The 14,922-nt window shown below is 33.5% G+C and overlaps 1 protein-coding gene across 3 annotated transcripts in view; it reads left to right on the top strand.

Annotated features, from left to right (window-relative positions):
• The window catches only part of LOC123541432 (uncharacterized), a 52,904-nt gene that overhangs the window by 31,713 nt on the left and 6,269 nt on the right, over positions 1–14,922 (top strand). Inside the window, exon 1 of one of the 3 annotated variants that reach the window (XM_045326900.2) lies at positions 2,323–3,068. The exons of the other annotated variants lie outside the window; for them this stretch is intronic. The gene's annotated coding sequence lies outside the window, so the exon portion shown is untranslated. Of the gene's footprint in view, positions 1–2,322; positions 3,069–14,922 lie in introns of those variants that run through there. 3 annotated transcript variants of the gene reach the window in all.

The following is a 14,922-nucleotide window of genomic DNA, read 5'->3' on the forward strand; positions in this document are numbered from 1 at the left end:
TTTGTCATGAAATAACGTATGAAACTTTGCACTCATTCTAGTTTTTAGCTCATCTGATTTTTTGAAAAAAAAAATGATGAGTTATTGTCATCACTTGAGCGGTTGTCGGCGTCGGCGTCTGCGTCGGCGTTGCCTGGTTAAGTTTTATGTTTAGGTCAGCTTTTCTCCTAAACTATCAAAGCTATTGCTTTGAAACTTGGAATACTTGTTCACCATCATAAGCTGACCCTGTATAGCAAGAAACATAACTCCATTTTGCTTTTTGCAAGATTTATGGCCACTTTTGTACTTAGAAAATATCAGATTTCTTGGTTAAGTTTTATGTTTAGGTCAACTTTTCTCCTAAACTATCAAAGCTATTGCTTTGAAACTTGGAATACTTGTTCACCATCATAAGCAGACCCTGTACATCAAGAAACATAACTCCATCTTGCTTTTTGCAAGATTTATTGCCCCTTTTGGACTTAGAAAATCAGTTTTCTTGGTTAAGTTTTATGTTTAGGTCAGCTTTTATCCTAAACTATCAAAGCTATTGCTTTAAAACTTGCAATACTTGTTCACCATCATAAGTTGACCCTGTACAGTAAGAAACATAACTCCGTCCTGCTTTTTGCAAGATTAATGGCCCCTTTTGGACTTAGAAAATATCAGATTTCTTGGTTAAGTTTTATGTTTAGGTCAACTTTTTCTCTTAAACTATCAAAGCTATTGCTTTGAAACTTGCAACACTTGTTGACCATCATAAGCTGACCCTGTACAGCAAGCAACATAACTCCATCTTGCTTTTTGCAATATTTATTGCCCCTTTTGGACTTAGAAAATCATTTTCTTGGTTGAGTATTATGTTTAAGTCAACTTTTCTCATAAACTATCAAAGCTATTGCTTTAAAACTTGCAACAGTTTTTCACCATCATAAGTGGACACTGTACATCAAGAAACATAACTCTATCCTGCTTTTTGCAAGAATGATGGCCCTTTTTGGACTTAGAAAATCATGGGTAGGACAATATTTCTATTACACAAAAAAAATCAGATGAGCGTCAGCACCCGCAAGGCGGTGCTCTTGTTATTTAGCTATATTTTATTTCAACGTGTAATGAAATAGAGGATATTTGTTTGTTTCAGTGTAAGATTGAAAAATATTTTACTGAGTGAACATTATAATTAAATAGTTTCACGAGTGGCGCAGCCACGAGTGAAAATGTAAATTATGGTGTTCACGAGTGAAATATTTTTCAATCTTACATTGAAAAAAAAACACTTTTCTTTTTATTTTATGTATTTTCAATAGTTTTAAACGAATTATATCCATTTTATCCGCGCATGACGTCACTATATCTAAAATGTATAACTGTCAAATAGTTCTATGACGTTTCCAGACTTCTTTTAGATTATATATTGATGGAATGTATACCTTTATGATCCTGCAAATATTACTGTACATCTATATCTTTACTGAATTATATTTTGCATGGAATTTTCTATTATTCATAATTCATTTTCTTTCGCATTCAAGTGTAGTTCCGTACCAGTTAGAAGTAAAAATGATATTTTCACTGTTATTTCACTGATAAATTTCAGTATTTCATTGAAAAGCATAAAATAATTACATACAAACAAGTTTTCAACCACTTGATAGAGACATGTTCAAGGATGTGATAAGAATAACTTTTAAAACTCTTATTCATATTAATATACTGTTTCTACATGTAGGCCTAATATTAGAAACTTGAAATATGTCTGTAATAATATTAAGTCTGGTTCGGGAAATATATTTTCGAATTGTTAAATTGATGTAACTTTAAACTTTAACTAGTGCTACACGTTAGACATAGAATTCTAATAAAACTGTCCGACAGAAAAGACACACTGTAAGTTATATAATAACGAATATTAACTGCTAGAATAAATAGTAAAACTTAATTTAAAACCCCAAATCAGTAAAACACAAGTTAGCATTAGCACATTTCCAGAACTTTCAGAAAAAAAAATCGCTGATTTCGAGATTTCAAGGTGCATATCATTTGTGATGTAGAAACTGTGAAAGCAAGCAGTTTCAAGTGTGGCTCGTTGGAATGATTTATTACAATTACTTTATTAATCAGAGAGAGAGAGAGAGAGAGAGAGAGAGAGAGAGATTTCACTTGAACCAAATAACCCAAATGTGATCAAAATCGTTGTATTCTCTTCCCGAATTGGAAATTATATCACTAACTCAATACAACTAAAATAATTAGATAATTACCTATATACATATAAAAGCCCTGGATCATTTGTAACGGAAAATATAAAGAAGCGATTTTGTTTTGTTTTTTGAACGGGTAAAAGGTAGAAATATCTTAGCATTATATCAAGCACGTTTGGAAAAGCTTGAATTTACATGCGAGTTGAAAATCTGTTTTTTTTTATAGATAAAGCACTTATTGTTTACGGGTTTAATTTATATCATTACATTCAAGAGCGTGAGTTCTACTATTCTATCTTTTGATGAGTTAAAATAAGTAAATGATTAAATACTGATTGTTTAACTAGCTTTAGTGCTGGCCTATTTCAGTCAAATAATTTACTTGGAAGTACAATTTTCTGCTAGGCGGGAATCGAGGAAAAATATCGGATTTAAGCGTAGCTGTCGGGAAGTATCTGCCTTCCAGTATTCAGTAAGGATATACGTGTCCCAAACACTCTTTCCTTTTTACGGATATTACTCGAAACGTTAGACCTACGTGAGATAAAGTTTTGTAACAAACTTTATATCAGTAACAGAGTGTAGTTCTGTATGAAAAGCACTCACTTAGAAAGGCAGATGACTCATATTATTTCATCACTGAGTATTATTTGAATTTAAATAATGTTTCAAAACATAGGATTTACAAAATAGATAAAAACAATTTAATTTGTAATTTTATCTTTATACATATTGTACTCACTATCTCGACATATGATAAATGAATTTGACTTTGTATAAACATTATCAACATAATATGGAATTACGTGTAAACTTTTGTGTAAAAAACTTACAGCCACTTCATATAGACAAATGCTGAGAAAAGCAAACAGGAATTGATTAGTAAGTTTCCTCTTATTTGGTTCGATATTGTATATTTATGACACTAAATTATGCAGTTAGATTGTTACAGGAAAGTATTTTATCATTATTCAAATAATTGTAAGTTATCAATGAGTCTAACAATTCGCTCTTTTTCTCCCCTTCTAAATCACAAATTAATTGGAATTCGCTTTATATAAATATACTGCATCTTATTAGGCGTAAAAATGTTTGTTTCTGGTATCGCAACCTACCCTAAATTTTTGGCCCGACCCTAAATGTTTTCATGGCCTTCGAGTTTTTTTCAACTTTTTAACAAAAAATTGCAAAACTGCACTTTTTATGCTTTAACCATGGTCAGTGATGTTAGAAATCAACTTATTGATGATTTAAAGGCATAACCCCCTTATTTGTACTCATGTTTTGACATCAAAATAATTTACAAAAAGTCCCATTTAATAAAATAATAATAATAATAAAATATACCGACCGACCTACCCTAATTTTGTTTAGCATGTAACCATAAACAAACAATTTTTACGCCTAATGGATCTATAAGTTAGAGTAAAAATATTATGGAAGTCAAATTAAGTGCGACAAATACACACGCTTCAATGATATATTTTCGCGAGAAACAGGTCGTATATGAATCCATATTTTATGAACGGAAGGATTAAAATCAGTTTCAGTTACCCTTAAACAATAACAGTGACTTAAAACAGTAAACACGTAACTTTTTTTCTAGATTACATTTGAATTTGATATGTTTTAACTGAAAGCGAAATTTGTAAAGAATAAAATAAAGGTTAAATTAGACGTTCTCTGGAGCAAAATATAGGTAACACATAGTGTTAAGTGTTTTTATGTAGTAAGTATGGGTTTGTAAGTGTGATTCTAGTAAATTAAAATGGAATATACCGTCTGGAGGGATATAGGGGGTGGGGGGGGGGGATTTCTCTAAGGCTGAAGCTGGGAACAATTTGACGTTAAGTATGTTAAATATGTAGTAAGTATAGGTTTGTAAGAGTGATTCTAGTAAATAAGAATGGAACGTAATGTCCGGAGGCTTTCGCCAAGTTTGAAAGTGCATTAAATATGTTAGTGTGATTTTAATTAATACAAATGAAATAAAACGTCCGGAGGGATATCCATTTGGTCTTTCGCCAAGACTGAAACTGGACGCGAATTGACATGTACATGAACGTAAGTGTGATTTTAAACAATATAACGGATTATATCGTCCGGCAGGATATCAAGGGGGCATTTGCCAAGGCAGAGCTGGAAACAAATTGACATAAAGTATGTAAGTGTCATTTTAAATACAACGAAATGGAACATAACGTCATAAAGGTTATCCAGAGGGACTTTTACCCAGGCTGAAGCTAGAAAGAAATGACATTAAGTATGTAAGTGTGATTTTAAACACTAAAAAAGGGGAACTTTCTCCAAGTTTGAAGCTTCAAACAAATTTATATTAAGTATGTAAGTATGACCTTACACAATACAAAAGGAATATAAATTCCCGGAGGGATATCCAGGGGGTACCATACAAGATTGAAGCAAGGAAGTCACAAATATAATTTGAATTGTGTATGATTTAGCGTCTGAAAGTTAATCAAGAATTTAAAAACTTCAGATGTTTTTGGCAAAGTAACTAATACTGTAGGTTATATGCATGCTGTTGATTACTAACTCCTCGGAAGATACTTGGTATCATAGTGCTTTCAATTTTTTTATATTTCCAACATTTAAACAACATTTTTTGACTGACTAATGGCCATGCTGTCACAACATTACACATATTACCTGATAGATGCCGAATCTAAACGCGTTTGTCTCCAAATGTCTAACATCAAATATAAACAGAAAGTCAATGGAAGCATCACAGTTGAGTAAATTTGTACAAATTCATATTTTGACCAGATATTTAAATGCCATCCTGTTATTTGATTCCTTAATGGAACTATATCAAGTTGTGTTGTAATTTTTCTTCATGATTGATGAGCAAGCTTGATACAGACATTTACCGAATAGTGTAATAAAATGAAAAAGGTTGGTCTATTTAGCAATAAAAATGATATTTAGCAATTTGAAAGGTTATTGGTTTACGTTCTTTTCGAACAATAATTCAGAAAAAGCAACACCCTTCAGAGAGCAAAAATACTAATAGAATTGACGACAATAGTTGCAGTGCTATATAAATTGATGTAAAAACAGTCATTCCTTGTAAATGAATCCCTTACATACTAGTAACAAAAACTCACAATACGTATAGCACAAAATTGCAACAGAATATATATATATATATAAATTACATTTGCCTGTATCAATGGCTTTACTTAAAGCAGACTGTGAAACAGGAAAGAAGACAATTATCACAACAGCTCAATCAACAATCACTGCTTATCTTGGAAACTCCAGCTACCATTAAGCAATCAAGTACTTACAGTTCATTGATATGTTTGATACTCTGAAAGCAGTCACTGGATGTTTAATAAATGTGAATTATATAATAAAAGTAGTGCAGTAGACAATCATGACGGACCACATAGACTAAAGCACAACATTTTCTATTAAAACTTTTTAAAATCTTCCTAAAAAACATTTAAGAAATTTCCATGACTCGCGGAGTTTGTTAAAAACGTCCAAAATAAAGTTTGATAAATATTGTCACACTTATTCTTCAGATAACTACCAAATTCTGAATATAGATCATAGTAAGATTAATTAAATACTCAGTTAATAATTTTTTATGTTGGGTTTAACGTCGCAACGACACAGTTATAGGTCATATGGCAATTTTTCAGCTTTGATGGTGGAGGAAGACCTTAGATGCCCCTCCGTGATTTATTTCATCACAAGCGGGCACCGACATTCCATTAGCCAGCTGGATGGCTTCCTCACTGGAAGTCAGCGACCTGAAGCACGTGGCTGCGGAGGTCCATGCAGTAAATTAAAGAGGCAGCTTAATTTGAAAAAATGCTAAATCTAGAAAAGCGCTAACATGATAAAACGGACGTTAATGCGTAAAAGGTTTGCACTGCATTAAGTAATTACAGAAAAAAAAACCGATTTATTCTGGAAACCGGAAAATTAGTAATAGCATGCAAAATGAATATTACGCAGCCAAAAAAAAACATTGCCTATTGACTCAACTGCACCTCGGAACCATAATGATTGTATGACAAACAACATATGAATCCTAGAATATTTGTTGAAAATCATTAACTTATGTATTATTGCTTTGAACGTAGGATACGCTGTTGATTAAATATAATGATTCAATACTATAACAAGTCCATACCTTGCATATTCCCAGGCACAATGATAAAGTATTGATTTTACTTGATTCAACTCCTAAAGCTGGTACAACATTGTTAACAATAGAAATAACTTAATTTCAGAAAAGTTGTCATACCTACATGGATTTTCTTATTGTTTCCGCCTATTTTTTTTGTGATTTCCTGTTCATAAATTGCCGTCAACATAGCCCGATTTTTAAATTATGGCTTGACGGATATGGCAGGCCAATTGTCCAATTATAACGTGAACCCAGAAACTAGGATTAACAATCGATAAACTAGGTTTTTCGAATGTAAAACCAGGTTTTTCGAATACTAACCCATATTTTCGAGCGAAAACATAAGATAACGGGCGTAAACTATAGTTTACGTTCGTGAACCCAGATTTACGTTCGATAAACTAGGTTTCTCGATTGAACAATGAATTTCGGCCGTTATCCTAAGTTCACGAGCGTGAACCTATGTTTACGGGCGTAAACATGTGTTCACGAGTGTAAACCATAGTTTACGAACGTGAACCTATGTTAACGGCCGTGAACTTGGATTTACGACCTTGAACATGGATTTACGACCGTAAACATAGGTTCATGCTCGTGAACATAGGATAACGACCGAAAATCATCATAGAATTATCGAATACTAACCTATATTTTCGAGCGAAAACATAGGATAACGGGCGTCACGGGATAAATCATAATTTACGCTCTTTAACCCATGTTTACGTTCGATAAACTAGGTTTCTCGATTGAGCGTGAACCTATGTTTACGGGCGTGAACCTGGGTTCACGAGCGTGAACCATAGCTTACGAACGTGAACCTATGTTTACGACGAAAGTCATTGTTTTGTTGAAGAAACCTAGTTTGTCGAACGTAAACCTAGGTTCACGCTCGTATACCCAAGTTCACAGTCGTAAACATAGGTTAACATCCGCAAACATAGGTTCACGGCCTTAAACTATGGTTCACGGTCGTAAACATGTGTTCACCTCTTTAAACCCATGTTCACGCCCAAAATTCACAGTTGATTTTATTATCCTAATATATCGACCGTAAACCATGGTTTACGTTTGATAAACTAGGTTTCTCGATTGAACTACGAATTTCGGTCGTTATTCTTTGTTTACGGTCGTTATCCTATGTTTACCCGCGTAAACTCCGGTTCACGCTTGTAAACCATAGTTTACGAACGTGAACCTATGTTTACGACCGTGAACTTGGGTTTAGAAATGTGAACCTACGTTTACGAACGTGAACTATAGTTTACGGCGTTATCCTATGTTTTCGCTCGAAAATATAGGTTAGTATTCGAAAAACCTGGTTTATCGATCGTTAATCCTAGTTTTTCGACCGTGAACCTGGATTCGCGTAATAATTAGACAATTGGCTTGGCATAGAAGGAAAGTTGATTTTAAAATGTTTTGGACGAATAACAAAATCATTTGAAGTTGAAAAATCAATACATAGATAGCTTTTTTGGAAATGTAAAGATTTGGAAATGCAAAGATTTTGTGTTCTTGGTTTCAATGCATTTGTAAGCTATGCTGGACAATTGTTGCACGTTTTTTTTTTTCAAAATGCAATTCAGTAATGACCAGAAGTTGTCAATTCTGGGTACATGTTTATGGATTGTGGTCAAAATGCAAAGGATTCGTCAATGTTTCGTCCATTTGAAACTAACCAACAGCGTTTCGACAAGTGTATCTTCTACGATTATGACCTGATGATCTAGTGCAGCGAAATTTTACTACATCCATGATCAAAAAAGGACAGGCGTCACTATTTGAATTCAATATTTCAAAACATTTACGGGGGAGGACACCCGTATCCTCGCCCACTCTCCGCCTGTCGGAAAGGAATTGCAACTACACCATTCATTTCCTTCGAAACAAACACAAACAAATGCCCCTTCTCATTTGTAAAATTAAACATCTCACTACGGTCCTGGGAGCAGCTTACTTTATTACCCATAACTATTCATAAAAGTCTGCCATAAGATGTGAGTGTTATGATCAATATATATTTTCTAAAACTGACTATTTTTAATTTAGTATATCAAAATACACTGTACTTTTCCAATATGAAAATTTAAAACTGACTCAGGTTTGTAGAAACAGTAAGTCAGGAACATATCAGCATAATACATAACGTGTCTTATTTACCAAGTGCCTGCTACATTGCATTTCCCTTCAAATAGGACGGTACTCTTTTTACACCCTTTACTTTATGTTAATTATATTTTAAGCGAGGACTTAAGTCAGCTTGGTCAGTATTAAGAATTTTCCCCTATCATATCATGTTGTAGAATTTTGTGAGTTTATTTAGACAGACCTAGTTTCTAAATGTATTTATGTAACTCTTAAAGACAATAAATCATTATTTACTTTTACTATATCTGAAGTAATGTTTCTGGCTATGAATACCCGTGTGGAAATATTATAGTTGAATATTAGATAATGGCATATGCTCTTTGAGGTAAATATACTTTTATTGAATGGCTAGCCAGTCAGGTGGCAATACTATTCTCTGTATGTACACATTTTTGTGGTCAGCTCATGCACAATTCCATAAAGATACATGCTTTACGAAGGTATACATTTGTTAGCAATCTATTTATAGATATATGTTTAAATTTAAATCTCAGTTCTTTCTGAATTAAATGATTTAATGAAATCAGCGAGACTCAGTTAAGTTGGATATCTTCAATTATGTTAACCTCAGAAAATATAAAATAGAGTTTTAATTTCTCATATGCTTGTGATCTGCAGCACTTTTTATAATACTGGTTGTAGAGCTATCTCAGCTGCTGCCTTTTCAGTTTGGGTACTCGGATAATTTAGAAGGAAGTCTCGTGGCCATGTCCAATTTCTTGCTGAGGAGAAGCAGTGAATAATATACGGAATTTTGCGAAGTTTGCACGAAATCGTTCAGTTGTCAATAATAATGCCTTGATTCTTTTCTCTCTTTTTTTTCGATATGGCTAAAACATAAGTATTTTCTGGGAAGTATTCCACAGGTTATATAAAATAAACCTGTTGTAAACATAGAAATTCTACGGTTTAAAAAAGAGCAAGATTTGTTATAAGTTAGCAAAATTGTGGCCAAAACGAAATAACCAGACATTGTTTATCTTTTAACATATTAGGAATAAATCAGAATCTAGTTGAAGTTAGTTAGCTATATATTGGTAAGAAAGTTTATATGTACCAATCTGTGTCCTTCTAACTATTTTTTTATAAACACTGCTTTTTCAAAACGGGTCGTAATGTTAATGAAATGACAATTTTGCACAAGTTCATTTTGTAGAAAGTTTAGTTTGTGATAAATAACATAATTTGCCTGAATATGTAAAATATTTGATAACTATTCTGTCAAAATTATGAAAGAATGCATCCAAAATACTGAGAGAGGATCAGAAGTTTAGATTGGTATATATCTATTTTGTGGAATTTCTTTTTTAATTAAACACAATAGTTTTAGACATAACGATCTGTTTATTTCATGTGGTTCATTGTTTTCAAATATGAAATTTAGACATTAATCCATTTCATATATATAATGCTTTGTGCCTATGGCTTTTAACATTTTTCATTTAAATTGCACTTGTCGGAATGATAAAAGAAGTCCGTAATGTTTCGATTTTTAGTTTTGTGTTTTGGCAAATCAAATAGCTCAGTAGGCTATACCCATATTGTTTTTCCTTCCAACTATGTGGTTTATTGCTACTTTCTGCCAGTATAGTGTCATAATATAACTTCTTGTTGAGAGGGTTTGAATGATTTCTACATTTAAAACGGCATATGTTTGGCTGACTTGCAATCACACCGTCAGTGCATTACAGATATCGGGAATATAAACAGCATTGATCAAGTATGCTCTACCAGATCATTTACCTTGGGTTAATGTACAAAACTGTTTGTTCCAGGCAAATTGTAAAACCACACGAAAGCAAAACTTATTGCCCTTTGGATCTTATGCAATCATCAGGGTCCTTACTGCTACCACCTTGGTTCTAACGCCTAAAGAGTATCAAGGGGGTACTATTGTCTATCATGGGCGCTTTTACGGCTATGACAGTTTTTTTATATTGACTGGCAAACATTCAAAAATGCTATTACATGACATAAGAAATAGATTTGAAATTAATACGAGTCATTTCATAAATTAAGAATAGTAATGTTTCATCTCAATTAGTGCATGGTGACATTAGAGTATTTCCACATATCAACATTTTGTAACCTTTGAGGGATAGATTAAATCTAACCAAGTGTGCTACTTTTTGTATTCCAAATGGTCCTGGTATTGATCGTTTATTGTAAAACGCTTTATCTAAACCTTGTTTACCATTGTACTATAACAGACAAATTATAGATGAATAATGACTTTCAATAACCCACAAACAATACATGTCAACAGCTACAAAAGTTAAATAATTTTACTTTCATTTTTATTTGTATTGAACAGTTGTCGTAATAACGAAGTTCCGATAAGTTAAGAGCATTACATTAAGTATAGTATTATACTACATTTCGCTTAAAGGTGCGTGGGAAGACAATATTTCATACAAGCAGTCTGTACTTATACAGCATAAACATTATTTTTGTAAAATATTATTAAATGCTTGTTATAAATGTAACTTATAATTTCAAAAGTTGGCATGGAAATTCATTCTTCATGTTTAGAAAACTGAAAACATGAATAGATTTCAAAATTTTTGATTGTTTCAAGAATTATACAGCTAGTGACGGTTTCATACGTAAGCAAGGTTCTTTTACGATCTGAAGCGCGTATTGTCATTTGGTTGTAGACAGTTTCAATTACAGTTCCGGCAAGAAATGTTTGTTTCCGCAAAGAAATGTTTGTTTCCGGTTCAAACACAAACTCTTGAGCAGTATTAATTCCCCACAGTACATGCTTTCAACATTTTTTCTTAAAGGTCGCGACAACCATGCAAATTAGTTTTTCTGCAGGTTAATGCAAGAGTTCTATTCAGCATATTACATCGCTTTGGCGTCGTTATGTGATTTGATTTCAGGGAGACTGGTTCGGACAGGGACTCTCCACAACTCATATGTGCACGGACGAAGGTCCTATATTTTGCCCAGCCGGCATATGAAACGTGCGATATACGTTTTTGAACCGGGATTTTATTAGTGAAAATGCCTTTATTGTGAAAATTCTAGAATAGAATAGAATAGATTTATTATACAATAAACCTGACAAGATTCATGAGCATAACATCATATACAGTTCATAATCTAAACAAGAGAGCCAAGATGGCCCTAGGTCGCCCACCTGAGAAACACACCATAACAGTGTAAACATGTTTGACCTAGTGATTTCATGGAAAAAAATATTCTGACCAATTATCATTAGAAATTGGAGCAAAAATCTTGAGTATAGACAAATATTTTCTTTGATTTGACCTAGTGACCTAGTTTTTGACCCCAGATGACCCATATTCGAATTTGACCTAGATTTAATCAAGGCTATCATTCTGACCAAATTTCATGAAGATCAACTGAAAAATACAGCCTCTATCGCATACACAAGGTTTTTCTTCGATTTGACCTAGTGACCTAGTTTTTGACCCTGGCTACCAATATTCGATCTTGACCTAGATGTCATCAAGGCAACCATTCTGACCAAATTTTATGAAAAATCCAGTGTACAATGCAGTCCCTATTGCATACGCAAGGGTTTTCCTTGATTTGGCATAGTGACCTAGTTTTTGAACCCAGTTGACCCATATTCGAGCTTGACCTAGATTTCACCAAGGCTATCATTCTGACAAAATGTCATGATCAGTTGAAAAATACAGCCTCTATCACATACACGAGGTTTTCCTTTGATTTAACCAAGTGACCTACTTTTTGACCCTAAATCACCCATATTCGAATTCTACCTAGCTTTCATCAAGGCAATCATTCTGACTTAATTTTAGGAAGATCAACTGAAAAATACAGCCTCTAAAGAATACAAAAGGTTTTCCTTTGATTTGACCTAGTGACCTGGTTTTTGACCCCAGATGACCCATATTCGAACTTGACCTAGACTTCATCAAGGCAATCATTCTGACCAAATTTCATGAAGATCAATTGAAAAATACAGCCTCTTTCGCATACACAAGGTTCTTTTTGATTTGACCTAGTGACCTCATTTTTGATGACCCATAATCAAGCTTAACCTAGATTTAATCAAGGCAATCATTCTGACCAAATTCCATGAAGATCAATTGAAAAATACAGCCTGTATCGCATACACAAGTTTCTTTTTGATTTGACCTAGTGACCTACTTTTTGACTCAAGATGACCCATATTCGGACGTGACCTAGATTTCATCAATGCAATCATTCTGACCAAATGTCATGAAGATCAATTGAAAAATACAGCCTGTATCGCATACACAAGTTTCTTTTTGATTTGACCTAGTGACCTACTTTTTGACTCAAGATGACCCATATTCGGACGTGACCTAGATTTCATCAATGCAATCATTCTGACCAAATGTCATGAAGATCAATTGAAAAATACAACCTCTATCGCATACACAAGGTTTTTCTTTGATTTGACCTAGTGACCTACTTTTTGACCCCAGGTAACCCATTTTCAAACTCTGCCTAGATTTCATCAGGGTTATCATTCTGACTTAATATCAGGAAGATCAATTGGAAAATACAGCCTCTATCGCATACACAAGGTTTTTCTTTGATTTGACCTAGTGACCTAGTTTTTAACCCCAGATAACCCATTTTCAAATTTGGCCTAGATTTTATCAAGGTTTTTATTCTGACCAAAATTCATGAAGATCAGTTGAAAAATACAGCCGCTATCGCATACACAAGGTTTTTCTTTTATTTGACCTAGTGACCTAGTTTTTGATCCCAGATGACCCATTTTCAAACTCAGCCTAGATTTTATCAAGGCAATCATTCTGACCAAAATTTATGAAGATCAATTGAAAAGTACAGCCTCTATCGTATACACAATGTTTTTCTTTGCTTTGACCTAGTGACCTAGTTTTTGATCTCAGATGACCCATTTTCGAACCTGTCCTAGCTTTCATCAAGGTAATCATTCTGATAATATTTCATGAAGTTCTACTGAAAAGTACAGCCTCTATCGCATACACAAGCTAAATGTTGACAGACGACAGACAGAGGAGACAGACGCCGGACATCGAGCGATCACAAACACTCACCGGAGCAGGTGAGCTGAAAAGGTATGGCAAGATGACAAAAAGTACAAATTTGATACAAGTTTCACTGTCTAAATAAATTGAAATTAAGACAACAGCTATATGTATATCACAAGTGTACGTCTACATACCTTTAGACCCTATTTGTGAAAATACTACCGAGGGAAAATTCGAATCTCAGTATGTTACAATTGTCATATAAATACATGAAGGTTAAATGGTGTCATAGTATCATAGTGTGAGCAGTTTTGATAATTCATCGTTTGTTGTCCATACGTCACTTCTACTTTGAATCTATTAGGAAATTGAAATTTGGTCTGGATATGCCTTGTGTAGTCTTCCTTCAAATTTGTTCACACGATTCCGCTTGCTTTTAATATGAGGCCCACAGACTAATAAAAATAGACTAATATTCAAAAGACACCCCCTTCAAAACCCATTGTTTGATTTTTAAATATTCTTTTTGGTGACCTTATACCATTTTTTTCCAAAATATTAAGATTTGGCTAAAGCATGGGCATCAGGGTTGAGAGTGATCACTTTTTCATATGTACATTATACATTGAAGATCAGAAACTGCAGACAAGACTTTGAATTTATGTAATCGTACAGAAATGATCCTTTTGTCACCTTCTACCAAGACTGTTCAAATTATTATCTTTTTTTTTTGGAAACAGGGGAACAAAAGGCAGGGCCACTATTTCATAAATAGTGAAAACAACTCAGATATCTGTTTGTCAGCAACATCTAGCTGAATTTAAAAATAATTCACACGAATAATTATTGGATGACTCGCTACTAGCTTTTTCTGATTTGCCATGGAACATGACCGCCAGATAGCGATAAGTGAAACATTAATCTCCTGTAAAAAGATAAACATACACTTACTTAAGCATACAGGAAATTTTAAAGCCAAATTAAAATTATGCCAAGTCAATGTGAGTTTAAGACTGCGGAGTATGTGTTATAATGTCAGCAAGACTAGCATTTTCGGGCATGTTTCAATATTCCAGCAACCATTTTAGTTATCCGTTCTACAGTTTTAAGCAATTCAAACAAAAATCAGTACATTTCATATTTTGTTTCGTTCTAGAATAAAAATACCGAATAAAGCCCCTGAAATGCAAACAATACCAACGTGTAATACACTGTAACACTAACATTTGAGAGAACATTCTAATACTGACGATTTTTTTATATTTTTGTATGACAATATGTTTGGAAAAAACTGAACTGTTCGAAGTAGTCGCTCTTACCTTTAATATATGAGTTTTATCTTCGTGTTTATTGGGTGATAAGCTTTTCGTTTGATTTGCAAATGATTACCTTCAGTAAGTGTGCTGACATTGAAAAGGAGAACTTGCTGCGTTCGTTCTTT

The sequence above is a fragment of the Mercenaria mercenaria genome, chromosome 16, assembly GCF_021730395.1.
Source record: "Mercenaria mercenaria strain notata chromosome 16, MADL_Memer_1, whole genome shotgun sequence".
NCBI lineage: Eukaryota > Metazoa > Mollusca > Bivalvia > Venerida > Veneridae > Mercenaria > Mercenaria mercenaria.